Genomic DNA, 27877 nt, shown 5'->3' on the forward strand with positions numbered 1-27877 from the left:
TAACTTCAGCCTCTTAGTGTTTTTAGATCCTAATATTTATGCATTGGGGGCCCAATTCTGTTTGTAATGAACTCTTCCTATGGATTTGATTTGAGGGTATTTGCTAATTCTGGGTCACCATTAACAAGAATATTTTCCTTGCATTTATTTAAAAAATATATTTTTAAAAATATCTCCTTGACTTATTTTCCTCACTAGTATTTCATTTTTTTAATTTTGTCAAATGATCCCCTTTTTTACTTGACTCAAATGTTAAAGAGAGGGGGGGAAAGCTCCCAAACATGGAATTGTCTTTAATGCTCTGTGTTCTGAAAAATCTAGATTTGATCACAAAAGTTTGAGAACTTGAGAATGTTATTAAACAATCACCAGAGACCAAGTTTTGCCTTGTAGAACCATGAGTTTGTGCTACAACAAAATAATTTGAAATTCTGCTGGGACAGGTTTTTTTGTTTTTTGGTATTTTTTTGTATACAAAAAATGCTAAACTCACAGGGTTTTGTAACTGTAAAACAAAACTCACAAATTTCCTTAAGGTATTTAAAATAAGTTTTATATTGCTCTTGATATGTACTCAACATTTTTTCCTTTTTCAAAATGTACATCTGAATTGAATGAAAGGTGCTGACACTGGTAATATTGGAAATTTATTTTTTTCTTAAGGGAGCCAAATCCTTCTCATCTTACTACTTACACAAATAGCCAAATTGACTTAAATGGGACTACTCACATTATGACTTGAGCAAGTTTTGGCCCAGATAGGGGATAGGATCTGCAATATTCATTTTCCTTAAAGAAAATATTTTGAAAATTTTAGTGTTTTTTGGTTTTGAGAGGGTACAATTCAGGTGAAAATCAGGGAACAGGCAAATAGAAGTATCATTGTGTTGGACTCTCAAAGTCTCAGCAATATCAATGCAATTTTCATTCTCTTCCAAATGTCTGCCAGGTCCATTATGTTATGTGGCCTCAAGAATCCTGGAATAACTTGGTAGGACATTGAAACTTGCCACAAATAGCAAGTTTCAGTGTCCTACTGGAGGATTCTTTTATGGGCTCCTACAGGATGCAGAACACGCTGGCCCTGATCCAGCAAAGTACATAAGCATATGCTTAACTTTAAACATGAGAGTAGTACCACTGGTTTTAAAATGACAACTTGTATGCTTAAATTTAAGCATGCACTTTTAAATTATTTGTTGGATCACAGCAACTTGTAGGAGTGAGCCATATTTCCAGTGAAATACTAAGCTAGATCTCATCCAAGACAGCAGCAAGAAGATATTTGTGACTATGTCTAGGGCAAGGAGATAACTACATAAAACTGTTCTTAACCTCTGCAAAATTCTCATGTGGAAAACTCTTTGGAGAGGCTCTTGACAATATTGTGGAACAAAACAAAACATGTTCTTCCAGCACCTAGGGACAATAGAAAATTTCAATGCCAAAAGATTTTCTTTCACCAGTTTTAATAAAGAAAGTCCAGGAAGATGCAGGACTTTGATTACAAAAGGCACAGACTATGGAACAGAATTAGTAGAGGAGGAATAGGCAGATCTACCGCTAATGTCCTGGACATGCAGGAAGAAAGACGAGATGCAAGAGATGTGTTTGAATCAGGCTGCAACTTTAACAACTTAAGCCATCTGGGAGCTAACTGATGTGGGTGTGAGAGAAAAGGAGTACTTGTGGCACCTTAGAGACTAACCAATTTATTTGAGCATAAGCTTTCGTGAACTACAGCTCACTTCATCGGATGCATCCGATGAAGTGAGCTGTAGTTCACGAAAGCTTATGCTCAAATAAATTGGTTAGTCTCTAAGGTGCCACAAATACTCCTTTTCTTTTTGTGAATTCAGACTAACACGGCTGTTGGTGTGAGAGAAGGGCCCAGCTGGAGGGGCAGGACCTATGTATCCTCCCCTGGGTGCACAGAGGCTGTCTGGTCATGCTCCCCCTGCCACCTTCGTGTCCCAACCCAAAGGAACAGGGGAGTCCATAAAGGACTTTCTTCAGACTTTCTTCAGACTGTCCAGAAAAAGAACCCAAGCCTTTGAGGTTTGTGGTGGGAGGTGCAGTCATGCTACTTAGAAGAACTTCTGTGAGAAAGCAACCTCTTCCATTCAATCAATGCTAAGTGGGGGAATGCTTGCTGCTTTCTTTTTAATCAGTAGAAAGACAACTAAGTGCTTGAAGTCATCTGCCAGGGTTATGCCATCAAGTTAACTGAGACACCTACAATGACCATCCCATTATTAACATCCAGAGGTCTCAGACAGCCAACACGGTCCAAATGGCATTGCATAGGTGTGATATGTGACTTTTCCAGAGGCCTCCCAATATTGTTGGCCTTTTTTTTTTCTTCTGTAACATATACAAACTAATGTCTAATTTGCTATACACTATCATCTATAAAACCACTAATTCCAATGGGAAATTTGTGAGAGAAAGACAAGCAGGATTTGACCCCAGCTTTCTTTCAGAAAGACTGCATTCCAGGTTTCTTCCTCATCAAATATCTGTACTTTGAAATATTTTTATTGAGGTGTATTATGTTGTATTTTTCAAAGGTGAATCTCGGTATTATTTTCTGCCATGTCTTTAATCCCTGTAAATACTATTTGTATTATTCCTCTGTCGTCTTAGTATGTTCTCTATTAAATATTAACTTTTTCACAATTAAATATTTTGTGAATTTGCCTGATTCATTACTTTAAAAAAATCTTGACTGGGGCTTTAAAAAAAAGTCTAAACTGCAAAATTTTGAAAACTTGGAGGAACATGTCAGAGCTCTTTATGGACTGATGTTATCTTATGATGCTTGATGAAAGGCTAAAGAGACCTCACTTGATATGTTCCATCTAAGGTATTCTTTGTAGATGTATTGTTCTAATGATACCACAAAACTATGCAGAGAAAGATTATGTATGAATTCAAAAGAACCCAACAACATATAATTTTCTGAACATAAGGATCTGTGGGACGACAGTTCCCCGGTTTCCTGTCAAGTATTTACACTATATCTAAAACACCTGTATGATATAGAAAAAAGCATGCAACGCTCTAGATTATCATGTGCTGTTTGTTTTTGGGAATAGCGGTCTCGAATTCTAGCAATAAATACAATCTCAGGGTATTACTACATTGATGTTTTGGGAAATCCCTATTCACAACACAAAAGGCTTAAAGAATTTGAAATGATCATCAAAATATTTGACATTGTCAAGAGTGACGTCTATTTCATTTTGCCCCACATTTTTCTTAACATTTCTGGGAAATACTTCTTTTTATTTAAATTCATTTTAATTTGTAGGATTAGCAAGAGAACAGGAGAAGTAATTAGAATAAACAGATCAAGACTGTAGTATTAACAGAATCCCACAATCAGGACAACAACTGAAAACAGTTATAAACAAACAACATTAATACTTACAATATTTATAGTACCACAGGAATAAATGGCCAGAAATAGTGTTTTTCTTTTCTCCATGGCATGTTGCCTGTCTTGCCATCTCTGGTCTTTTTAAATCTGTGTATTTAAAAAGTACAAAACATAGAGGCTTAAATTGTTTTATATAGGATTTTACTATATTTTATTGATACCTTTGCTACAAATATTCTCAGGTAGTAATTACAGTAGTTAACATTAGGGTTACCAGATAGCAACTGTGAAAAAACAGGACAGTGGGTGGGGGATAAAAGGCGCCTATATAAGAAAAAGTCCCCCAAAATGGGATATCTGGTCACCCTAGTTAACATACAAAGCACTAGTTCTGGAATTTTACTCAGTGGTATAGATCATCAAATTCATGTAACCTAAAAAAATATCATGGAGTGAAAATATGCCATGAACGCTTCCATTCCAGTGCACTGTGTACACACTTTCTCAAAGGTGGGTTGTGAAAGGAATTTAAAAAACATGTTGGTGTAATTGCAAATATTTAGTGCCTGGAATTATGGTGTCTATATTTAGAATATATATGAAAGGTGGTTCTTTCATATTAGTAGAAATACATATTTGATACAATATTTGTGGTTGAGACTAAATATTCTGGAGTGAATAATTATAGCAAGTGTGAAAATGAACTGATATCAGATCTGTGTATAAATTGGTAATTGTATTTGGGTTAAGGCTGACATTAAAATCAGATACTGGATCTGATTCTAGAAGATGTAGAGGGTTACGGTTATCCTGTTTCACTGTAAAATACAAATATTAACTTATTTCACAAAATTGTATACATGATATAGAATACATTACCATAATAAAATGGATGCAGAAATGAGATAATAGCTGAGAGTTAGTTGCACAAAAGCTTAACTTGATCCAACATAGAAGATTGCAGAAAAAAATGTACTACATTTTAAAAAGAATTGCAGTGTTGTTCTCAATAAACCCTTATTTGCAGAAGTTGCATCTTTGAACAGACTATAATAATTCACAGTGAAAACCATTAGAGCAATGCTGCAAGCTTCTCTAATATGTCATCTGGTTTAGACTAGCATCATAAATATTATTTTGAAGATTGTAATGTTTATATCATAACATCATGGTTTCCAACAGCTGTCATAGCCACCAGTATGTATTAATCTCATGCTTATATTGAACATTGTCTTTAAACTTCAGTAAAAAGGTCAGTTCTCTGCTTCATTCAGTTTTCAGCTTCCACTGTGGCTTTGACAAGAATATCTGCTATATTAACAGTATCAGTCCAAATTCTGTCCCAACTCGCTAGTACTAAATTAGAGATTTGAAATCTGCTGTATGAGGAAACTCACTCAAAAGATGTAGGTTTCACAATCAGTAAATTTCAAATACATGTCATAGTTTTAACCATCTGAGTAATTCCTGGGATTGCTTTTTCTATGACTACTTTTCAATTAAATTGTGATTTAAGCTCAGTAGATATTGCTATGAATATCATTGGGAGGCATGAATTATCCATTTATACAAACAAAATGGTTTAATGAACATCCTTCCTGTATTGACATTATAAACTACATGCAAAACAATGAGATGCAAAATGATTTAGAATAACAATATTTTGGAAAATTTTAGTGGTGAGGCTTCTTCACAGAGAATGAATCGGCACTCAAATTGTGACAGATGCAACAGAACATTAAATGAAGTAAGTCTCCACAATCCTTTCAGGCTACTATTTTTCTTTATGTTGCTAAACACATCTCCACAATTCACTCATTTCTTTCCATTCCTACTGTCCAGTTGTGGTGTTTAGATGTTGCTTATAATTATTAGAATTGGGAGCACTGGCTGTTGGGAGTCTGAAAGGAGAGGAAGGAAGGGGGAGGAGTTGAGTCTGGGAGAAAGCTATAGAGGGTGCAGCAGCAGTTTGGTAAAGAGGTTTCCACTTTGAAAATAAAGTCCTATTGAAGCTTGTTAGTACCTTTTCTGGTTGATACGACATTTTGGCGATGAGGATGGATCTTCTACCTCTGAACCCACCTGCACCCTTTCTACAAAGCCCAGGTGAGCCTCCAATTGCTTTTACTACCTGGATCCATTTGTTTGAGACTTATCTGCTTGCAATCAGTGGTACAGAGATTTCTGAAGTAAGAAAACGTGCTCTGATAATCCACTGCCTTGGAGCAGAAGGGCAGCATATATTTTACACTTTTCCCCTTGCAGATGATAAATATGAGACTGCACTCACTGCATTAAAGAATTTTTTTGTGCCAAAAGTGAATGTAGTAGCTAATCGCTCCAGATTTCGCCAGTGTGAGCAGAAACCAGGGGAAATGATAATGCAGTATATTGCTTCCCTGATTTTTGTGACTTTGGGAATATGGCATGTGAGATGATTAGAGACCAGCTCATTGAGAAAACAACCATGCTTCATGAAGGAGAACGCTTACTTCTAGAACCACAACTTACAGTAGAAAAAGCAATAACCATTGCTACTCAGATTGAGTCAGCTACAGCTGAAGCCAAAATAATGAGCATGGATACAGGAGGCACAGTCCAGGCTGTGACTCCTTTGCAGAAAAGTTCACTACCACTGCAGACACACAATTGCAAGATGACAGGTTTCAGAGTAGCAGCTGTGTTAATCTGTATTCACAAAAAGAAAAGGAGTACTTGTGGCACCTTAGAGACTAACAAATTTATTTAAGCATAAGCTTTCATGAGCCACTGAATGCATCCGATGAAGTGAGCTGTAGCTCACGAAAGCTTATGCTCAAATAAATTTGTGCCACAAGTACTCCTTTTCTTTTTACAATTGCAAAAGGAAAACTAATGAAAAACCACTGAATCAGCAAATTCAAAATACAGTAAAAGCATGTTTTTGCTGTGGATCCCCACAATACCTTGCTAGCTACACAGGATGTCCAGCAAAAGTAGCACAGTGCAATCATTGCAAAAAGATTGGACATTTTGCCAAAGTATGTCACAGTAGCCAGTTCAATCAACAGGTGCATGTAGTTACAATACCAGATGTTACTGTGCTGAGCGTGGACAAAATCACTACTGCACATATTCCAGAACAGATAAAGTGCACTGTAGACGTTTCTGCCATATCCTCAGGCAAACCACACTCTATTCAGCTAATGTTGGACACTGGCTCAACAGTATCTATACTACCTGATTCCATCTATTTGCATTACTTTAAAGATGTGCCTCTTACTGAACCCAAGCTTCACTTGGTGTGCTATTTGAAAAACCATATTCCAGTACATGACTGCCTGCCAGTAATAGTTACTTTTGGTGATTGCTATGTAACTGCAGAGTTCTACATTGTCCACAAAGGCACTCCTATCCTTGGCAGAGATTTATTGGCTGCTTTAAATCTCAGGGTAGTTAATGGATGAATTGATCTTCCTCAGCAAAGCACTCTTGCGGTACATACACCACTTTCAGCTGGGACCCAACACCAAGTTGAGGAGGAACTTGGCTGTGCTTTTGGGTTTCTGCATAAAGTTAAAATGCGGAACAATGTGATGCCTGTACAACAGAGGTTACGGTGCTTACCATTTTCAGTCAGAGAAGCTGTTTCAGAGGAACTTAGAAAACTTGTTCAAAAGGACATTATTGAAGAGATCGACTCCTCAGAATGGGTTTCACCTATAGTAGTGATGCAGAAGAAGGGTGGAGGCATTCGCCTTTGTGTTGACTTAAGGGAGACAAATAAAGCTATTGTGATTGACAGCCATCCTCTTCCTCACATAGAAGAAGTAGTTGCAGAACTCCATGGAGCAAAGATGTTTTCTACTCTTGATTTGCAGAGTGCATACCACCAGGGCATGAAGATAGCAGAGACCTCACAGCATTTATTACACAAGGGACTATTTCGTTTTAAATGTGTTCCATATGGTCTCACATCTGCCCCAAGTGCCTTTCAAAAAATGATGTCATTGATTCTGAAGAATCAACATGGAGTTCAGTGCTGTCTGGATGATATTATTGTGTTTGGAAATACTTCTGAGAAGCATGACAATAACCTGCAGTCTGTACTAAACTGCATCAGCACAGCAGGCCTCCAGCTCAATAGGTCCAAATGCAAATTTAGACAAACTGAACTCTCTTTTCTGGGGCATACAATTTCACAGGCTGGACTAAAACCTGATCCAGATCATATCCTGGCAATTTCAAATGCTCCTCCTCCAACAGATTTGCAAGCCTTACATTCCTTCTTGGGTCTTACCTCCTGGTATGCAAAATTAATTTCCAATTATGCTTCTGTCATTGAACCGTGACGGGAATTACTACGGAGAAGTTCAACCTTAGTGTGGACAACGGATGCACAAGCTAGTTTCAAAACGTGAAAGACTTGATTGTACATAGTCTAGTACTTGCACTATTCAGTCCTGCATTGCCCACTATTGTAACTACTGATGCTTCTGATTGTGGACTTGGGGCTGCTCTTACACAACTGCATGAGGACAACACAGAGAGGACTGTTGCATTTGCTTCAAGGACACTAAGTAATGCTGAGACAAAATATTCTACAGTCGAAAAAGAAGCACTTGCTTGTGTCTGGGCTACTGAAAAATGGAGAACTTACCTGTGGGGCCGCACGTTCAAGTTGCGCACAGACCACAGCCCTTTGACAACGTTGCTCACCACGAAAGGACTGGAAAGAGCAGCATACCATATTGCTCGATGGTCTGCAAGACTACTCTTTTTCAATTATGAACTGGAATATAAGCCTGGAAACCAAAATGTGGTTGCTGATTGCCTTTCTCGCCTACCTTTGCCTTCACCATATGGTCCACCCAAGGATGAGGACGTAGTGGTTGTGCTTATTACAAGCACTCTAACTGCAGTTACAAGAGAACAATTTCAAGCTGCTTGTTCAGCGTGTCCAATTCAACAAAAGCTACGGGAATTTCTGACAAAGAGATGGCCCACTCACCCTAAAAACCTTGACCCAGTTTTGCTGCCTTATTTTAGAGTTCAGGATGAACTTTAACAGAAGTTTGAAAGAGAGTTTGCAAAAGGCTAAACTAGAAGGGCTCCTGACTACCTTCATGCTATTCTTCATTTTCACATAGAGTCACCCACAGTGCTTGGCCCAAGTTGCATGACTAACTGTCCCCTCTTCTCACACTTATTTCCATGTCATCTTCTATGCAACCTTCTTGATGGAGGTCTGATCAGATCCACCATGCTTCCGTATTTTCTTCCTCCAAGTCCTTCCCTAAAATGCACTTCTAAGACAGCTATGAACCTGAGTTCTCCCTGTGGGTAGAAAACAAATAAAAAAATAATAGAATAAAAATATCTAAACAAAAGCTATGGCATACTGAGGAAGTTCCAGAGGACTGAAAAAAAGGTAATGCTTTGCCAATTTGAAAAGAGTTAATGGGATGAGCTGGGTATAGAATGCAACCTGTAAACAATTAAAGGGTGGTAGCATGGTTAATACTAATCAACATGGTTTTTAAAGAAAATTGGTTTTGTTAAAAAAGGTGATATTTTTAATGAGATTTCTAGTTTGGTTGACAAAGGTAACTAATGACATCATAGACTTTGGTAAGACATGTGACTTAGTGCTGCACAACACTGATTAAAAATTAGCACTATATAAAATCAATGTAACTCATATTAAATGGATTAAAAACTGGCTAATTGCCATATCTAAACAATAATTGTAAATGTGAAATCATCCTTCAATAGGGTGTTTCTAGTAGGGTCTATGGTATCTGCTCTTGGCCCAATAGTATTTAATATTTTTATGAATGATCTGGAAGAAAATACAAAATAACTGCTAGTAAAGTTTATAGATGACGCACAAATTGGTGGAGTGGTAAACAATGATTAAAAAAGGTCTGTACTACTGATGACCTGGATCGCTTGGTAAGCTGGTTTCCCTTTAACAACATCTGTTTGAATATAGCAAAGTGCTAGGTCATACATCTAAGAACAAATAATGTAAGTCACATTTACAGGGTTGGGGGGTTGTATTTTAGAAAGCAGTGATTCTGAAAGCAATGTCAGGGTCATGATAAATAACCAACTGAACATGGGATTTGAGTGCAATGCTGTAGATAAGAGAGCAATCACAATCCTTTAGGAGTAACATGTAGGAGTAGGGAGGTAGTATTCAACTATGTATATTGCATTAGTGAGCTCACTACTGTGTCCAGTTCCACTGTCCATACTTTAAAAAAGACATTGGAAAGACTGGAAAAGGTTCAGAAAGAGCTACAAGCATGACTGAGGTCTGGAAGAAATGCCATATGTTGAGAGTATGCAGAGAGGGGCAATTCTATCAGAGAAGAGATTTCTCAAACTTTCCTTTTAATTTGGTGAGGTCAGAATCTTAACCTCACCAGCACATCACTAACATGATGTGTAGTACCTCCTATTGTTCAGACACACTATTCATCACAACCCACCCCCTTCCTCCCTTTGCTTATTGCCGATTACACTGAGAGACTAAAGAAGCTCAATCTATTTAGTTTATCCAAGAGGAGTTTAGGAGGTAACTTGCTCACAGTCTATAAGTACCTACGTGGGGACAAAGCTTTCTGATAATACAGAGCTCTTTAATTTAGCAGACAAAGGCATAACAAGATATGACTGGAAGGTGAAACTAGACAAAGTCAGGCTAGAAATGAGGCACAAATGTTTTATAGGGAGGGTAATTAGCCTTTGGAACAACTTACATAAAAATGTGATGAATTCTCCATCACTTGAAGTCTTTCAGTCAACACAGGATATCTTTCTAAAAGACATGGCCTAGCTCCACCAGAAGTTCTGGGTTTGATGTAGGAATTACAGGAGAACACTTATATTTATAACAAAAATTTAGCATGTGTTTAATTGTTTTTCTGAATAGGGATGGATTTAATCATATGCCCTGAATCAGGGCCAAGACTTGTAAGCTCTTCGGTACATGGAATTTGTCTTCCTACATCTGTGTAAAGTAACTGTAGCACTAACAGTGTGCCATAAATAATATACTGACCTTGGAGTTATTCTCTTGCAGCCACAATTGTTCTCTGAATATTGTATTATTTGCATTTACACGTTTTATACTGAAACTTTGGTCTGTCCCATTTCAATTCCTCTAAACTGTCTCCTTAGTGAAACTTGCAAAACTAATGTTGAAAAGCCATTTTGTTTTATCTGTTCATTAAATGTTCAAACAATATTTAGCTTTATCCACTTATAATATCTGGCCCTGTTCATGTTGAAGTCAATGTGAGTTAGAGCACGATCAGGCTCTAAATGCATAAGATTGGGGATTTGAACATCTACACTAATATTCATGTAAGTAAGAAGCCAATTACAATGAAAAGTGAAAACCTGTGATGACAGACCTTTATGAACAGAACATATATGGCCCCAGTTGCATGTTTTCAATCAGTAATCCCCAGCGGGAAGAAAAAATTCTGAACAATCATGCATGATTCCTAAATAGCTTAAAGCTTTATATGGACTGACAGTAGGAATTTTTCAGTAATATTTTTACCATGGTCCATTTGTGATAGTTAGCGTAGATAGCACTATGTCTCCGGGCATGCAGCTGTAGTAACTGGTAAGGTCAATGAGGACTAACTTGATAATGCATTAAAAACCGACACAGAGTGACATGGCCACTGTTACTTATATTGATAGAAACTGGCAATGCTGAAGTCAGTACTGGCTGCAGTATAGTAAGGACTGGAAAACATTAAGGATTGTCTCCATGTAACTGTATATTGCAATTACTGTTACATTCAGATTTTTAAAAAATATTCTTTTTTAATGTACTATAATGTTAACAAATAATCCATCTGAAGAAATACAAAAGTATTTGAAATATTAAAATTTTGTTTTTGGTTTTAATTGATCTAATTCTGCTCACTTTTTTTCATGTCAAAGACATGGTATTTCATGCATCATATTTCTAAAGAAGTCAACACTGTGGATCTGAGTGGTTCAGGTATGTGACTTGACATTATACTCATCCATTATTGGCTATTGCTTTGTTCTGCATGCCTGGCTGAAATTGGGTTGTATATTTCCCAGAGGTCAAATTGTTCACAACTCCTGTTATTTTTGTGCAAGAAACTTAGAAGTCTGAGATAAATTTATTTGGAGATATGACCTTTAGCTGAAATAACATAGTGGAGCAGGTTTGAAAAAAATGAAAAAATATAGTGCCTATTTAAACTATGTAATAGAAATAGTTGGAAAAAAGGCTATAATATCGCGTTAGGGAGCTATATGTCGGACCTATCCAAATAATTTAGTACGTTATATGAGATAAATTTCCAACAGTTCAAATATTGAGGCAGGTCCACACTACGGAGTTAAGTTGATCTAAATTGTGCAACTCCAGCTACGTGAATAACATAGCTGGAGTCGATGTACCTTAGGTCGACTTATTGTGGTGTCTACATTGCACTGGGTCGATGGGAGAAACTCTCCCATCGACTTACCTTATGCAGCATCGATTCACTGGTAAGTGGAGACAAGCCCTTAGAGTTAAACTGAAATCTGAATGACTGGAAAATTTTAGTCACAGATTCTTTACTTTAAAAAATATAGGAAAAGTTGGAAATCTGGAGCCCAACCTTCTTAACTTTTGTCTACCGGGAAGTCTTCTTCTGTTTATATTGTAGTTTGAGTTAACAAGATCTGTTAAATGTGGAATACCTGGAATTATAAATTAAGACTGCATTCAGCAACCAAACTTTTATTATTTTTATGTATAATTATTTCTATAGTGCCATTTGTGTGCACAGCTGTTACAGAAAAATTAAAAATGAGCAAAGAGATTCCCAGTTTAAGACCCTGATCCTGCAGCCCATACTTCCTCAAGTACACCTTCTATAACAGTTGAAGGCTCAAACTCTATATTTTATATGCAGAACATTATGGAAGAAGGAAGGTGGGTTTGAGAACTATGAAAATTAATATAAAAATGATATATTTCTGTTATGCAAACATTTTATTTTTTGTATAACCATGATTTGTGCTTTTAGTATCCCCCAATTAAGGCATCAGTTGTGGCTCCATAGTTAAGTTTTTAATTCTGCAATCAAAGCAGGGGTTCAATTTCTTTGTTATAAATGAAAAATACAGCTTATTCTCCCCCCAAAATAGCATTAATTCTTTGCATATAGAATGAATTTTGAGAATTTGAAAGTAAATTCATTAATTAGTTTAGATGTTAAAATTAATTAAAAATGGGTCCTTTAAAAATTTAGAACTCGTCAGATTTTTATTTGACTCTAATGAAAATTAATAACAGAATAATGCAAACTTCCCTTATAATTAAAACTCAATGAAATCTTGTGTATAAAGTACACGATTTTTTTAAAGGGATTAACGTTTAACTGGTAATTTTTTCCAGTTATTCTTCATAATGGAAATTTTCTCTTTTAGCACAGGTTAAAGAATAATGTTCTCCTACAGAGAATTCCACAAAGAACTTAAGAGAAACAAAAATATGCCCTCTTCCAAAATGGTCAGCATATCCCATTGTTCCCAAAAGGAGTGATGTCAAGCTTTAGGAAGATGACCGTAGTCTCTCTATTATCGGGAGGTGAAAAGGAGAGAGAGGTGGATTAGGGGTTTGTGGAGCCCTGGGTCAGAGCAAGTTGGGGCCCCACCCCACCCCTCCTGCCTGCAGTTCCCCCTGACACTCCTGTCAGGGAGCGAGGGAAGCCCCTATGCCCTGCTCCCTGGTAGGAGCGCCAGGTGAGCAGAGCAGGGCAAGCCCCTGCACCCCGACCCCACGCCCCAGCAGAAGCTCTGGGCAGGCAGAGCAGGTTGGGGCCAAGCCGCATTGGCCCAGTGGCTAATCTGCCACTGAGAGGAGCACTGTGAGGAGAAGGAGAATGGGGACAGCAGCCATCTTTGCTAAATGTGGGTATGCTCTCAGTCTCACTGTTCTTACTGAGAACAGAAGATAGCAGCCATTTTGAAAGAGTGAAATTCCATACCTTTAATATGCTTGGATTCCGTTTCATTTTAAACATAACTCTGAATTTCCTGGGTTTATAACACTTCATTTGGGGATTATTAGGACAATCCCATATTTTACCATAAATTACTGATATCTCCATCTTTAGATTGGGAATTTTTTTTAAGGTTTGAAGAATCCAAATTTTTCACAAAGGAAAGGGAACTGGAGTGTAGGTTAATGTTGGCAGGGTAATTTTGAGAACATCTGAATCCAAACAGAACCTATGTTTTAAAAAAAACAGAATTAACAAATTGTCTTTTCATAATTACTCTCGAATAGTAGGGATTTCATGTAAAGTTCAAAAACAACATAATTGAAAACATAGATTTTTAAACAAGTTATTAGAATAAAATGTTTGAGAGTCTAGGAGTGAAATCCTGGTCCCAATGAACTCAATGGGAATTTTGGCTGACTTCCATAGAGATAGGATTACACACCATAATTTTTCCAAATAATAGCAGGCAAAGCCTACCTTTTCTGAAGTTCAACAACTACCTACATGCACCTATTCACTGTCTGATGATGCATGCATAATGTGTTCTGATACTTAGTAATTATTTCAAGTGAAATTAAAATCCACTCCAAAACATTGCTGCTATTATTTATTGCTAAATACCTACATTTTCTTTCTGGATTATCTTGAATTTTCCTTGAACAAAATGAAGCTTTGTTACAGCAGATAAAGAAAAGGAACAACACAAAGAAAAACACTCTGGACCAGGATTTGGCTATTTTGCAAACTGTTTAGGAAAGCTAAAATGATATTATTGTGATTTTTTTTCTGTTCCATGTTTGCAATGCCCAAGAGTGAATGGTGTGAAAACCCTCATTTTCCACTTCCAAAAATGTTGGACAGAGATTGCTTTCTATGTTCTTCAGAAAATGTTGAAAGCTAGTTGTTAATATGTGTAGATTTAAAGTGCTAACCTCAGGCCATGTCTACACTCAGGACTTATCTACACTGGCAAGTTTCTGCACAGTAAAGCAGCTTTCTGCGTTGTAACTCCTGAGGTGTACGCACTAAGTGGCTTGGCAGGGCCACAGTGCCAGTGTAGACACCATGGTCGATTACAACACTGCGATTGGCCTCTAAGAGGTGTCCCACAATGCCTGTTCTCGCCTCTCTGGTCATCAGTTTGAACTCTACTGCCCTGCCCTGCCCTTAGGTGACCAACCGTCATCCCCACCCCATAAATTCCTTTGGAATTTTGAAAGTTCCCTTCCTGTTTGCTTGGTGATGTGTGCAGTGGTCTCAGTGCATCTTTCTAGGTGAGCATGCCTGCTCCACGCACCAGGCGATCCCCCGCTTGGAGCAATGCCAAACTGCTGGACCTCATCAGTATTTGGGGAGAAGAGGCTGACCAGTCCCAGCTGCGCTCCAGCCCTAGGAATTATGATACCTACGGACAGATTTCACGATACATGACAAAAAGGGGCCATGACCGGGACACACTGCAGTACAGGGTCAAAGTGAAGGAGCTGTGGAACGCCTACCACAAGGCGCAGGAGGCAAACCGCCGCTCCAGTGCTGCACCCACAAGCTGCCAGTTCTACAAAGAGCTGGACGCGATACTCGATGACTTCACCTCCACTGTGAAGGCCACTGTGGATACTTTGGTGGCTCGCATGCCAGTCGAGAGTGGAACGAGCCAGGAGGAGGAAATCTTGGATGAGGATGTGGGGGGGAAGGGACCCAGAGGCAGAGGATGACTCGGAGGGCAGAGATGCATGCAGCCCAGAGCTCTTCTCTACCCCGGAGGAGGCTAGCCAGTCACAGCTATCAGATCTTGGTGAAACACAAGCAAGAGAAGAGGCCCCTAGCAAGTGGCTTTGATTCTGAGAATCGCTGAAGCGAGTTGTTGGGGGCAGGAGGTTGCAGAAAGCAGGCTTGTATCTGTATGATGCACGTACCACCACATACGTAGTCTGAGTGGCAGAATAGGCTGTTGATTGTCTCCCTCACTTCATGGGAATTTACCTCAGAGATCTCCAGGAAACTCTCACGGAGATACTGGGAAATCTGCTGCCGCAGGTTCTTTGTCAGAGCTGCTTTGTTTCTTGCCCCATTAATGGTAACTTTCCCGCATCACTCTGCTGTCACGGAGAGGTTGGGGGGACACCATTGCTGCACACAAGTGGGCCAGGGTGGAAGCCGCAGTCTTGGAGAAGACCCTCCCTCAGCAACGAGATATCTTCCATAATGAACACAGCCTGTAGAAAATGTGGGGACAGGAATGATTGTAAGGCCCCCCCTACAGCGCTAGCTCTCCCCAAGAGTCCCGTGCCCAGTGTACATGATGGTCCTGGAACACTGATTTCTCCTGTGGTTTCTCACCATTTTGGGGGTCTCGTGGCTCATGTGTGCTTGCCTGGGTTCAGCCAGTTAGTGACAAGTATGTAAATAGTGGCTGTGTTTTAAATAAGTGGTCTCTGTGTTGCAAACAATACTGCTTCTGAAAAATGTTGCATTTTGGGTTCAGAGATATGACCTTGGGAGCCCCGCCTCCCTCTTTGTTATTGCCAGCTGAATGGCTGCGCAGAATTAGAAAGTGGCCATGAAGAACTAAAGAGGACTTTCTGTGTGAGGTCACGATGCACTCCGTGGCCAAAAAACCAAGAATTTAAGGAGTGGTGGGACAGCAAGAAGAAAGACCAAAAGGAGAATGTGGTGTGCCAGAATGAAGCAATGGAGCGGCTCTTAAATGTTATGGAGCACCAAGCGGACATGCTCCAGGCACCACTAGCACTGCAAACTGAGCAGCTCCACGCCCACCCTCCCCTGCAGCCGCTGTCACAAAACTCTTTCCCATGCACCCCCCAGACACAGCCCACACTTAACCTCCTGGCTCCAGTCTGTACCCACTACATACCACTCCTGCCCCATCACAGTCCAGCAATGCGGACTCTCAGTACCCATTGCACTCAACACCTGTCCCTCTGTAGTTTAGCCCTGCTGAAGTACAGCACCTGCTGCACTGTACTCCAAAGGAGAAGGTTGGACATGATCCCTGGACATACACAAACTTTAACGGTCCCAGACCGCACCTCCTCCTGAGACCCTCCCTTCCCCCATCACCTACAGTGCTGATGTTTTTTTTTTTTTTTGTTAAAAGAATTGTTTTGGTTTGAAAGCAATCTTTATTCCATTAATTGACAACAAACAGAGCCCTGCAAAGCAGCAGGCAATTTTCTTACACCTTCATAGTGCATCATCTGCACCAATCACAATCACCTCTTAGCACTACAAACACTGCACTTCTGAGCATAGCAACAAATATTAATGGTTTTCAGCTTCAAATTGCTGCCTCAAGGCATCCCTGATCCTTATGCCCCCATGCTGCGCCCTCTAGTAGCCCTGGTCTCTGGCTGTTGAAATTCAGCCTCCAGCCACTGAGCCTCAGCGGTCCAGCCCTGAGTGAGGCTTTCACCCTTCCCTTCACAAATATTAGGGAGCGTACAGCACGCGGCTATAAGCATAGGAATATTGTCATCAGCCAGGTCCAGCCTCCCATATAGGCAGCACCAGCGAGCCTTTAAACAGCCAAAAGCACACTCAACAGCCATTCTGCACTTGCTCAGCCTTTGCTGAATTGCTCCTTGCTCCATGTATGGCTTCGTAAGCCACGGCATTAAGGGGAAGTCAGGGTCTCCCAGGATCACAATGGGCATTTCGTCTGCCCCTACGGTGATTTTCTGGTCTGGGAGGGAAGTCCCTGCTTGCAGCTTCCTGAACAGGCCGGTGTTCCGAAAGAGGCATGAGTCATGCAACTTTCCAGACCAGCCTAGCTAGCATTCTTCCAGGATCCCAACAGGCTGAATACAGCAGGGGTTAGATCAGCTGAACTGCAGCGCTCAGGCTGTGCGGATTTTTCGTCCCCCCCAGTAGCTATTCTGCTCTAAACATTAAGCCTGGACCAGGCCTCAGCTAACAAATTCTTGTCTGATCTCCCTTCCCTATTGTTGCTATGAGTCTGGCCTAACAAGCTCCTCACATTTCTCTCACTCACCTGCCCTGGTTTTAGTGCGAAGCCAATGACAGCACTAGTGCAACCAGCGCAGCTGTTTGGGACTCAGGCCACCACCAAAGGGCAAAGTTGATGCAATTTGCGGGTGGTGCGAGCACCCGCCTTGCTGCAGCTTTTCTTTTTCTTTTATTTCTGATGATTTTAGACATACGCACGAGGCGGCACGCGGGGAATGGAGGGCGTGTAACAGCAACCAGAACCCCAGGAACCAGCCTTCGAAGGAGGCTGGGTTACGGCTCTGCAGACCCTCCGCCTAGACTCGCACCCGGCTCCCCGCGAGGAGGAACCGACGCTTGGAACTGGCGGGAAGGAGGCGGCTCAGCGTGCGGGTAAATGGGCGGCGATGACCCGGCGCCCTTCTCCTTTGGCTCTCCCCTCTGTCCGCTACTCCCCCCGCCTCCCCCGTGTTACGCCGCGCTGGGGCGGGGCGAGGTTATTTTTCTTCAGGGTTTCAATGCGAGCGCGTTGATTGATTGATTTTTTTTAAAAACACGACGGGGGAGGCGGGGGCTATGGGGCTCCGCTCGTGGAGCTCGTTGCCTGTAGGATGAGCAGGGACATCCGACCGCCCCGACCCGCCAGCTCTCACTGACTGGCGTTGCTGCGGCCTGGTCTCTTCATCGGCGGGCGGGCGGGCGGGCCGGCGGCCTCAGCCCGGCGCGCGGGTGTTTTGAGTGCCCTGATTGCAGGCCGTGGCTGGGCAAAGCGGAGATAGAAGCCCGATACTTTATTGGTCTGGCTGCTCTTTAAACAGGCACTGACAAGAGCGAGGGGTTTAAATACCTCCCCCCTGTGAAGGTTGTAAAACTTAACTTCCCCACCACGCCACCCCAGCAACGAAAAGACTCCAGCTCGCCAAATGGGGGCTGCAGCTTTGTTAAAATTCCTCCAGCCTTTAACAAACCAACCCGCCGTCGCCAGGGATTGAGAACCTGTTTATGACACAGGCATATGTTATTGCCTCCTCAGTCTTCCCACCCGGGTAAAGCAATAGGGAACTGAACTTGACAAGATTACTGTTCTCAAAGAGCTTCAGAGAGCAACTTCGCCCAATTCAATCCAACGTTTCCAGTTTCCTGTGTCCTTTTGTTGTTTTTTCCATCCATCCTGTAAGGTATAGTCTTTAACTTTGAATGGATTCATAAAGTTTAGAATATTTACATTGCTAAAATGTGCTAATAGCCTCTTAGCATCTGCACAAAGCAATAATTGAGCCCCAAACAATAAATATGTAGAAGTCCATTTATGCCTTTGCTTCCTGTCTGTGCTCTATGGTCAAGATCAGTCTCCCATACATAGATCTTGGCAGAATGAGACATTTTCTACCGCCCCTTTCTTTTCTTGATCCTGTATTTCATTCTTCTATCTATCCCTTCACTTAATCCTCTGAGTACTACTGTAATAATTTCCTTGCCATATATTAGTTTGTTGTATATTAGAAACACGCTACTATAGCATTTTATGATTCAAGGACCGTGGCAAACAAATTGAGTGACTTTTTTTGTGTTAGCTTTTCATTTCCATAGTGATCCCTGAAACTGATTATATATTACAATGACCACACTAATAATTGCTTCAGCTGGGAGAATAACTAGTGACTGTAGCCAGTAGTAAAGTTTATGGTGATGTGAGATAGGAAATCTACCCTCTACTGCATCAATCAATGGATGATGTACATTGTTGCCTTTTAACACAACAGTGGATTCCAACAAAATAAAGCTATTATTGACACACAAATAATTGTATTATTGCATTGCACATGTCTGACGTGTTTAGTAAGAGAATAACAATTTATTGTAAAGTGAAATATCTTGGTTTTTTTCTTATTTGTCCCTCTTATATTGTCTCTTATTTGTGTTGAGAACAAAAATGTAAAAATATAGTTCTAATTTTAAAAGTCTTTACATATATTTATATTGAGAATTAGTTTTAAGATGCTTGCTTATTGAATTTCTTACACCTCTTTTGTGTTTTCTCTTAAGCCTTAGTTAATGGGTTTTGCATTATATTGTACCTTTAGCATGATATTTCTTAGAAAATATTTCACTGAGTCTGTAGTAGCTAGTAGCAGGAGCAAATTTAGGCTGTATTGATTCCTTAGTGAGATTTGCATATAAGAAGTTCTTTCTGGAGCACATCATAATTTGTATTAGAGGCTAAGAAAGAATGGTGCTTTGGTAACAAATGATGCTTCCTCTGATTAATAAGACTAAGGATACATGTTAAGTGATGTATCAAAAAGGTTATATACACAAAATAAGTTTTTAATAACTTCAGCTGTGTGTGTAACTACCTGTGCACTGATTTGAACATTTACTAACAGTGTGAACGATTCCATAGTGTTCAGATTCTATTATTTTAGGCTTGAGAATCTAATTGCGTTCCTGCCAGTTTGTGTCACTTAGAGCAGCTCTTTTACACTGTTAACTTGAGTCAGGACTCAGAGTGGCATAGATGCAATCTTAGAATCTGGGAGCTGTGACCTGTTCATTACAGTTCACCTCTCTCCTTCCCTCAGTGCTATGAGCAGGTATCAATTGATCTCAAGTCAATGGAAGCTGATAAGTTACCAGCACTTTTGAAAATTAGCCACTTATTCGTGTGCCTAAATATGCATATAGGAGCCTAACATTAGGTACCCATATCTGAAAATCTTGGCTCCTTTATTTGTTTCTATGTTTTGGGCTAATTGCTTTTCAAAATTCAAAAAAGTCTTCCTAATTTTAATTTGTTGATTTCTTGCCATAGTTTATATTCCTTTTTGCCTAAATTGGGCTGGATCTGCATTTTTGAACAATACCTGTTTGGCTAGAAAAACCTCTTGAACTTTGTCATTTAACCATACTGCTTTTTTTATAACCGGTATATTACGGTATACATAAGTGGCTTCCATGATGAATCTAAAGATTTTAATTATCTAATTTTTTACTTTATGGTCTTCTTGAGTTGTTCCTTTTTTCAAAGTTTAATGTCAGTGTTAGATTGCAGTATGATGCCGTTTGTTGAGAATATTAAACTTAATTATATGGTGATTGTGATCACTGATGTTTACTGGCTGAATCATAGTGATTCATTGTTCAAAGTCCCATGTATTACATAGGGTTAAGTCAGAAGTAGCCTCTAGCTTTTTGTGCTGCACCAAGGAGCAATCTTTTAAGGTTGCATACAACATGGGTGGAAGAACTTTGCTGGCTTCTAACTGGAGGTAGTGGTAGAGGCTAAAACATCCACTGATAGGAACATAATGGCCAAATTATATTTGATAGACAGCACTGAAAGCCTGAGCCATAAGCATATGGATTGGCCAGTGATGCAAAATCATCAGCAAACAGGTTGCGGTAAGAAGTCTGCTGGCCATGAGGGGAAATTTTGTATAAATTGGGTTTTGGGGATTTAACAATTTTGGATTCTGAGTGAAAATAGAAACTGGAGCTCTGATTCGCCACTGCTTTACTCTCATCATCTATCGCAGTGGTTCCCAAACTTTTCGGCATCACGCCTTCTTTTTAATTTTCGATAAATCCTCACACCCCCCACCTCTCCTTTACCATCATCCAACCTCCCCGATCCTTGTCCCCTGACCGCCCCCTTCAAGGACCCCACCCCCTATCCAACCTCCCCTGCTCCCTGTCGCCTGACTGCCCTGACCCCATCCACACCCCCAGCCCCTGACAGGCCCCCTGGGACTCCCACTCCTATCCAACCCCCCCGCTCCCTGTCTTCTGACTGCTCCCCCCCGAACCTCCTCCCAACCCCCCTGCTCCCTGTCCCCTGACTGCCCCCCTGGGACCTCCTGCCTCTTATCCAACGCTCTGCTCCCCGCCCCCTTACCAGGCCGCTCAGAGCGGCAGGACTGGCTTAATGGAAAGCCTGGGAGGTGAGTGGGCTCAAGCTATGCTGCACACGCGGCGGTGTAGCTGCAGGGGAGAGTGGACAGGTGGGGAGGGGCCGGGGGCTAGCCTCCTTGGCCGGGAGCTTAAGGGCCAGGCAGCCTCGCACCCCCCTTGGAATTTCTTCATGCCCCCCAGAGGGTGCACCCCACAGTTTGGGAACCAATGATCTATAGCTTTGCCTGCAAACGAGTGCCAAGTGGATGTAAAACAATATCAAATCAGAATAGTATCATTTTACATCCAAAATGCACTCATTTAGCACAGGTGTAAGTGACAGCACAAGATGCAAATCAGGCCCCAAGCCTGCCCTAATAACAGAGGTTCCAGTCATTCCCTTCATATCCCTAAGTCTGCACCTGGTGCTACTTTTGTGTCACTAAATCTCCTTCCCCTGATGGGAAAACAGGTTCTGTGAGGTCACCCTCGCATTGCTTCTGACCCCATAGTTGTCTCCCAAAAAGTATTTCCAGATAGGGTTTATAATATGGCTCAGAGTTCCTAATTAGAACTACAGGAAGGCAGCATTGTTTAGTATGGTGTCAGCTAGGTGGCAGTATAGTGTATAAAACAAACACTGAAAGCTTTGGTATCATTCTATTGATAAAAATCAAGTAGATGTATTTTGATCAGGTTTCTGTAAAAAGATCTTAGTAGATATTTCTAGTTCTATAAAATGTGAGTAGAAGTGCTCCGCTTATTCTCAATAGCTCAAAAGACTGAAATAAATTAAAAAAATATTGAGGTTGATAGGTGGGGAAAGGATTAAATCATCTCACATCAATATGTTATAGGTCCCATATACAATTTAAAAAATTTGATAAAACAGAGTTTTATATTTCTATTTTTTGTTTTGGAATGGGTTAAAATAATTTCATTAAATTTTTCACAATCCTGTTTATGTATGCTTGAAAAGCCCTTCCCAAGTTGTAATTGTGTTCCTACCATATTCTTGACCTTTAGATACACTACACTATATTAAAGGAAAATTAGTGTTTCTGGAGTTATTTTGAGGGTATTGTAAATACATTTTAGTGTTCAGTAGATCTATGAAATTTGCTTATGTGATAGAAAAAATTATGAGAAAGTTTTAATTAAGATCTGGATTTCTAGGTTAACTAGTTTTCAAAAGATTTCATAAGAACTCAAACTATTAAAGGGAACTTCTTGAAGAGGAAGAGAGGTGGTCTCTCAGGTAGGCAGTTGAAAGCCATTATATATTCTTGTACCAGAGCATGAGGATTTGTATGGTGCAGGTATGTACCTGCAGGCTCTGCTGACAAAAATCTCTAATCAAAAACACATAGAAGTGCATGTATCCTTATGTGGAGCACCCATAGAGAAAAAACGTCTGAAGAACTCCTGTTCCTGTACATATATATAACCTCTCCTTACTCCAAATTATTCTCCAGGATCTCCAAGAGAGAAAAGCACAGTGTCACCTATAGGTAGCCTAGTTTATTTCTCCTCAAGTCCAGGGTGGATAAAAATCAATGATTTAAAAAAAAATCAGATTTTTTAAATTTAAATTGGATTTTTTTTGATAAAATGCTTTTTGAGGAAAAAGCCTATCTAAAGATACATTATAGCTCAAAGATATCTCATCATGGAATAGGGATTATCAATTCTCTTTCTATAGTATGAGACAATATATTCATGTAATGTTTAAGAAACATTTTGTAAATGAGTTCTAATAGTTCATGGATTAGGGACCCAATTTTATGGGGTTCCAGGGGCTTCTGTATAGATTATTTAGGTTAATCTTTCTATCTACCCCATGGGGCTCAGTCTAGAAGATACCATCAGAGATGCTTAGTTTTGCAGTTCTCAAATTGTGGATTTGTCTCTCTAGAGATAACATGCTTGTTAACAGCAAAAATGTTTTTAAATAAATTAATATATAGAGTTGAGAAATAACAGACCTCAACCCAATTGTCCCTCTGCAAATTTGTGTACACAGAGTCAATCCCTTACCTCTCTCTAAGAGGGCAAAGTTTCAAAAAGTTCAATAAATAGAAGATTGTTGGAGGCGGAATAGATCTGGACAAGCAGAAGAAGTCTGGAGATAAATGTGAGAAGAGAGGGACAGGCAGTAGAAACAAAAGTGAAACTGTTTGAGAAGCATATTCCAGAAGTCTTTAGGTCTTTCTGAGTATAGGCTTCATTGGTTTGAGATCTACCATACCATTCTCTCACTAGAAGGGAAAACCTATAATGGCAGCAGGCTGTAAAAGAGACCCAGTTTGGGAATATTTTAATGAAGTTCCTCTACTTGTGGGTAAGACAGGCATGCATGCAAACAGTGCAACAAAGAAATGCAAGACCTGGTTGCCAGAATGAAACAACATCATGCATTCTCTTTCTCCTTTGTCTTGTCTGGGAGAGCCTCTCTACTGGTGTGGAAGAAGAGCCAAAGGCTACGCTTTCAGCTGTAAGCCATGGAAAGCACAAAGCAACCACTGTCCGTGCAGACCTAGGGTCTAGTGCAGAGTTGCTGTATAAAAATAACTCCCCTTATTTCGTGGACATTTAAGGCAGATTTACACAAGGTATTTATTGAACCAGTTTGCTGTCCCAGCCATGGTGAGTATGGCCCTGATGCATGAGTGCTGGACCGTCAGGTGTGTGTGCGCGCGCGTGCTTGCAATGGCGAGTGAGCACCATAAAATTTCTCTTCCCACCTTTCCCATATTTTCCCTGGTGCTGCTGTTGCTAGCCGTTGCCGGAGGCTTGAAACTACTACGGTCAATGCCAACCCCTGCCATCCAAACTACGGCCATGTTTTGGAAACCCTGGGTGAAGGGGCGTAAAATCGCAAAGGGAGAGAGTACATGCAGTATTGTTTGCAGTCCAAGCAGTTGAAATGAAAACTACCACTGCCTCCCCTAGGTGACCCTAGCTGATATCACTCTCCTGAGGGTAACCGAGGCGGCAAGGAACAGATGCCACAAGCATCTGGGTGCAGACTGGGTCCTTATTCTGCTATGTTGTGTACTGCGATGATGCCAGCCGAATTAATACTGGAATAGCATGGGAAAGTGTCCTATCACGGTGGAAGAAATAAAGCAGCCCTCTCGAGAAACCTTCTGCAACAGATTGCAGAGTACCTCCACGAAAGTTTCCTAGAGATCTTGTTATACCAATAAAATAAAAACCAGCAGGATCTTACTAAAGGGGATAAGACAAAATGTCACATTTATTGTAAATACAAAAAGAATCATATTAGGCAGTCAGTTATAGCTATAACATTTCATCCAGTTTCACATTCATTCATACGTTCGTGCATACACACACACAGGTTCTGCAGCTGCTGTATAGTTACCAGTCCTGAATCTAGCTTGAGTTCGTGGCTTGGGTTCGTAGCTTGTGGCGGCTAACTGGCCAAGAAAGCCGGGCACAAGGAAGAGCTGGGTCTCTGTTGGGCATGCACCGATGCCTTTCCATGTTGGCAGCAGAATGTTACCCTTCAAAGTCTTCCATCTCATCCATCCTTTTTATCGGCTTTAGTTTGAATCCAGAGTCTATAGGTCTTGCTGTGTCACGCTGCCTCTGGGTCCGGTGTGATTGATCACTCATCAATTGCAGACATGACTTTCAGCCTAGGACCTGGCTTTGACGTTTCTTCAATTGTACTTTTGTTCTTTTCTTTTGAGGGTGGACTCCCCTTACTTTGTCAGGGCTGTTGTGTTGGGTGTTTACACTTTATTTCATCAGGACAGGCTGGGGCTGGAGGTAGATTCCATCATCCATACATACCTCATTCACACATCTAAACTAATAAGATTACAGCAGGGTTTTGCAAAAATGAAGGTTGCAGCAAGCTTTTACAAAATGAAGTGAGCGTTTTAAAATGGAGTTTGGGACAAGTTAAAATGGAGTTTGAGTTACAATATGGAAAAGTGTAAGGAATGACAGTGAGCAGAAGTTACAATGTTGAAACAGTGTAAGTTTCAGCGATTTAAGCAGCAATTGGATTGAAAGTGAAACTCGATTAGCCAGTTATTGGGGTAACCGGTTTTATGAATGAATGTTGTTTCATTTATAAAACTTTGCTTATGAAGTTATATTAATAAAGTGAACAATTAAAAACACTGATCAGTTCTACAATCTCTATGGAGGTTTCTCGGACTATCCCTGTGTACATACAGTCTTTTACTTGGGGCACCCTCTCCCTTGCTGGTCCGGCCACTGGAAAGCAAATAGCCACTCTACCTCACCGTGTCTATTTTAATTAAAAATAGAATATAAGAAAATATGATGGGGTGTACCAACCCTGCACTGGTCCAGATAAAAGGAGGCAGTCAGCTCAATCAGGGTGGGTGACAGAGGAGGAAGGATGTACACCGTCGGTTCCTGCGGAGGTACCCGTGATGCTCCTGGCAGTAAAGCCCAAAGTCCCTGACTATGCTCCAGGCGACTCACTGACTGCAGAGACCATGGGGGAAGCCCAGCCACCACCCACTGAGGAGGCTACTGCCTGCTGTACGTCCCAGCCCAGAGGGAAGTAAGACCTATAGACTCTTTGCTTACCTTGCCTTGTCCAGGGTCTGCAGCCTGCTTGCTGTTTCACCCTGCCCAGGGGGCTAATTCCCCAAGTGCCCCCATTGGTGATGGACTCAATATTTTCCACAGTTGTAGCTATAACACAGGATTGGGGTAGCCTTGTTCCTGTGGGCAACCCTGGGGTTGGAAGCTATTAGTTTGGAACAGGTAAATCTGGGAAAACTTTCCCCCTTAACAGCTGTATTTCTTTATTTCAATTAAAGCAGGATTGGTTGCTAAACCTGTGCACACTTCACTGGGATATAACATTTACAAGCATTTTTCATACAAAGATTCAGTTTCCTTAGGGCAAATGCCTTACATGGCTTTTCTCAGTGAGCTTATACTCACCAGCAACCAAATAAATAAGCATAATTATGTATGAAGGGGTACTACTTATTTAATTGATTCAGCTTGCACAGAAGTGTCATGAAAAGCCATACAGGGCATAACTAAAGGTATCTGAGTTTCTTGTATAAAAATGTTACTGTAATATTTTAAAAAAGCAGAAGTTTTTCAGACAAATCTGTTAAGTTTAAAAAAAGAAAATTTATACTTTTAAATCATTATTTCTTTTAAAAGATATTTTTATCAATTGTAATGATCAGAAGTTTTATCTAATATCAAAACCTACCAGTTGTGGTAAAATGATAGTGTGAAATTAATGCTGTTATACTATAACAATAAAGATGTGACTCGTATTTTATGTACACATGCATTCAAGTGTAGTGACAAATGGCTTCATGCTGTGTGATTAAATGCATATTAGCGTTTGCCCTAGGCATTTGGTTATTACCATCTTTACTTCATTACATTACCACACTGTATGGCCATATAATTTATAAGATAATACAGACATCACTTTGTTGCTGATAGGAATTATTCTGTTTTATGGATGGTGTCCTTTAATTTTGCCTTTCATGGATTATAAAATTGCTTAATATCTGCTGAAGTGAATCACTGGAGAAGCAAATAAAGATGTTGGCCTCCGGTCACAGTGTCATTTGTGATACTGGCAAAATCTTACAGGCTCATTTATCCCTGTACATGATTGATAACACTATGGGTTAAATGGAGAAAGCTTTGCTTCCATTAAAGGATCATCATGAATGAAGACCTCCCACTTAAAAGTCAGGCATGATGAGAAGACAAGAGACTATCTACAGGTCAAATTAAATAACTTAAATAATTTAAGTGGAATGACAGTGTAATTTGTCCATTCTGTGTTATTACCCTGACCCCTACCAGGCTCATAGGATAACTTACTTTCTAGTGTAGGGTATTTAAGATGTAATTTTTAATAAATGTTCAGATTTAAGTGCCATAAAGGTTTTTATAAGTGTGTTTTAATAAACAGATTTAATAATGTGTGTTTTAAAAAACGTCATTTTATCATGTTATATTTGTTAAACATAAAAACATAATAGAAAAGCAAGTGCAGTGAATGCTTCAAAGTGGGGATTTTAATCATTCTTTATCATTTTTATTTTTTTCATATTTATAATGTTGTCTTAAAGATGCACATTGTAAACTTTTTAAGCTTTTTTTTTACTCCAACTCTGTGACAAGCATGTTTGTGGCCAAGAATAGAAGGAGAATACATTTCTTTAGGGACATTTTTTATTGCACAAGAAACAATTTCTGTATTATCATACCAAATGACACGCAGTATTGTTTATCTTGTGGTTTTTATGGCTTTAAACAGTTGTATTAATTTGAGATGTTTATAGTAGACATTTAATTTGTCATTCCAGTATACATCTGATGATTTTCAATCTTTAAAAACATGTTTTAATAATTTAATATAATATGAATTTATTAACTTTAAACTTCATCAGATGTTTTCTGTCAGTAATTTGCTTGCTTTTCTTTTTGCTGTGCATCATCTATTCAACAAATTATAGAGCAAATGGTCAAGTTCTCATATTCCTCTGACTGGTGGGGAGGGTCACACAAGTATCACACTCAGCCTGGAGAATGAGGAGAGGGAGTAGGGTAT

At 40.0% G+C, this 27877-nt stretch overlaps 1 protein-coding gene across 1 annotated transcript in view; it reads left to right on the forward strand.

The window, feature by feature from the left end:
* Positions 1–27877, forward strand: part of LOC140912745 (uncharacterized) — a 101248-nt gene that overhangs the window by 64803 nt on the left and 8568 nt on the right. Inside the window, exon 6 of the mRNA XM_073347739.1 lies at positions 11330–11390. The gene's annotated coding sequence lies outside the window, so the exon portion shown is untranslated. The remainder of the gene's footprint in view (positions 1–11329; positions 11391–27877) is intronic.

This window comes from Lepidochelys kempii, chromosome 6 (assembly GCF_965140265.1).
Source record: "Lepidochelys kempii isolate rLepKem1 chromosome 6, rLepKem1.hap2, whole genome shotgun sequence".
Classification (NCBI taxonomy): Eukaryota; Metazoa; Chordata; order Testudines; family Cheloniidae; genus Lepidochelys; species Lepidochelys kempii.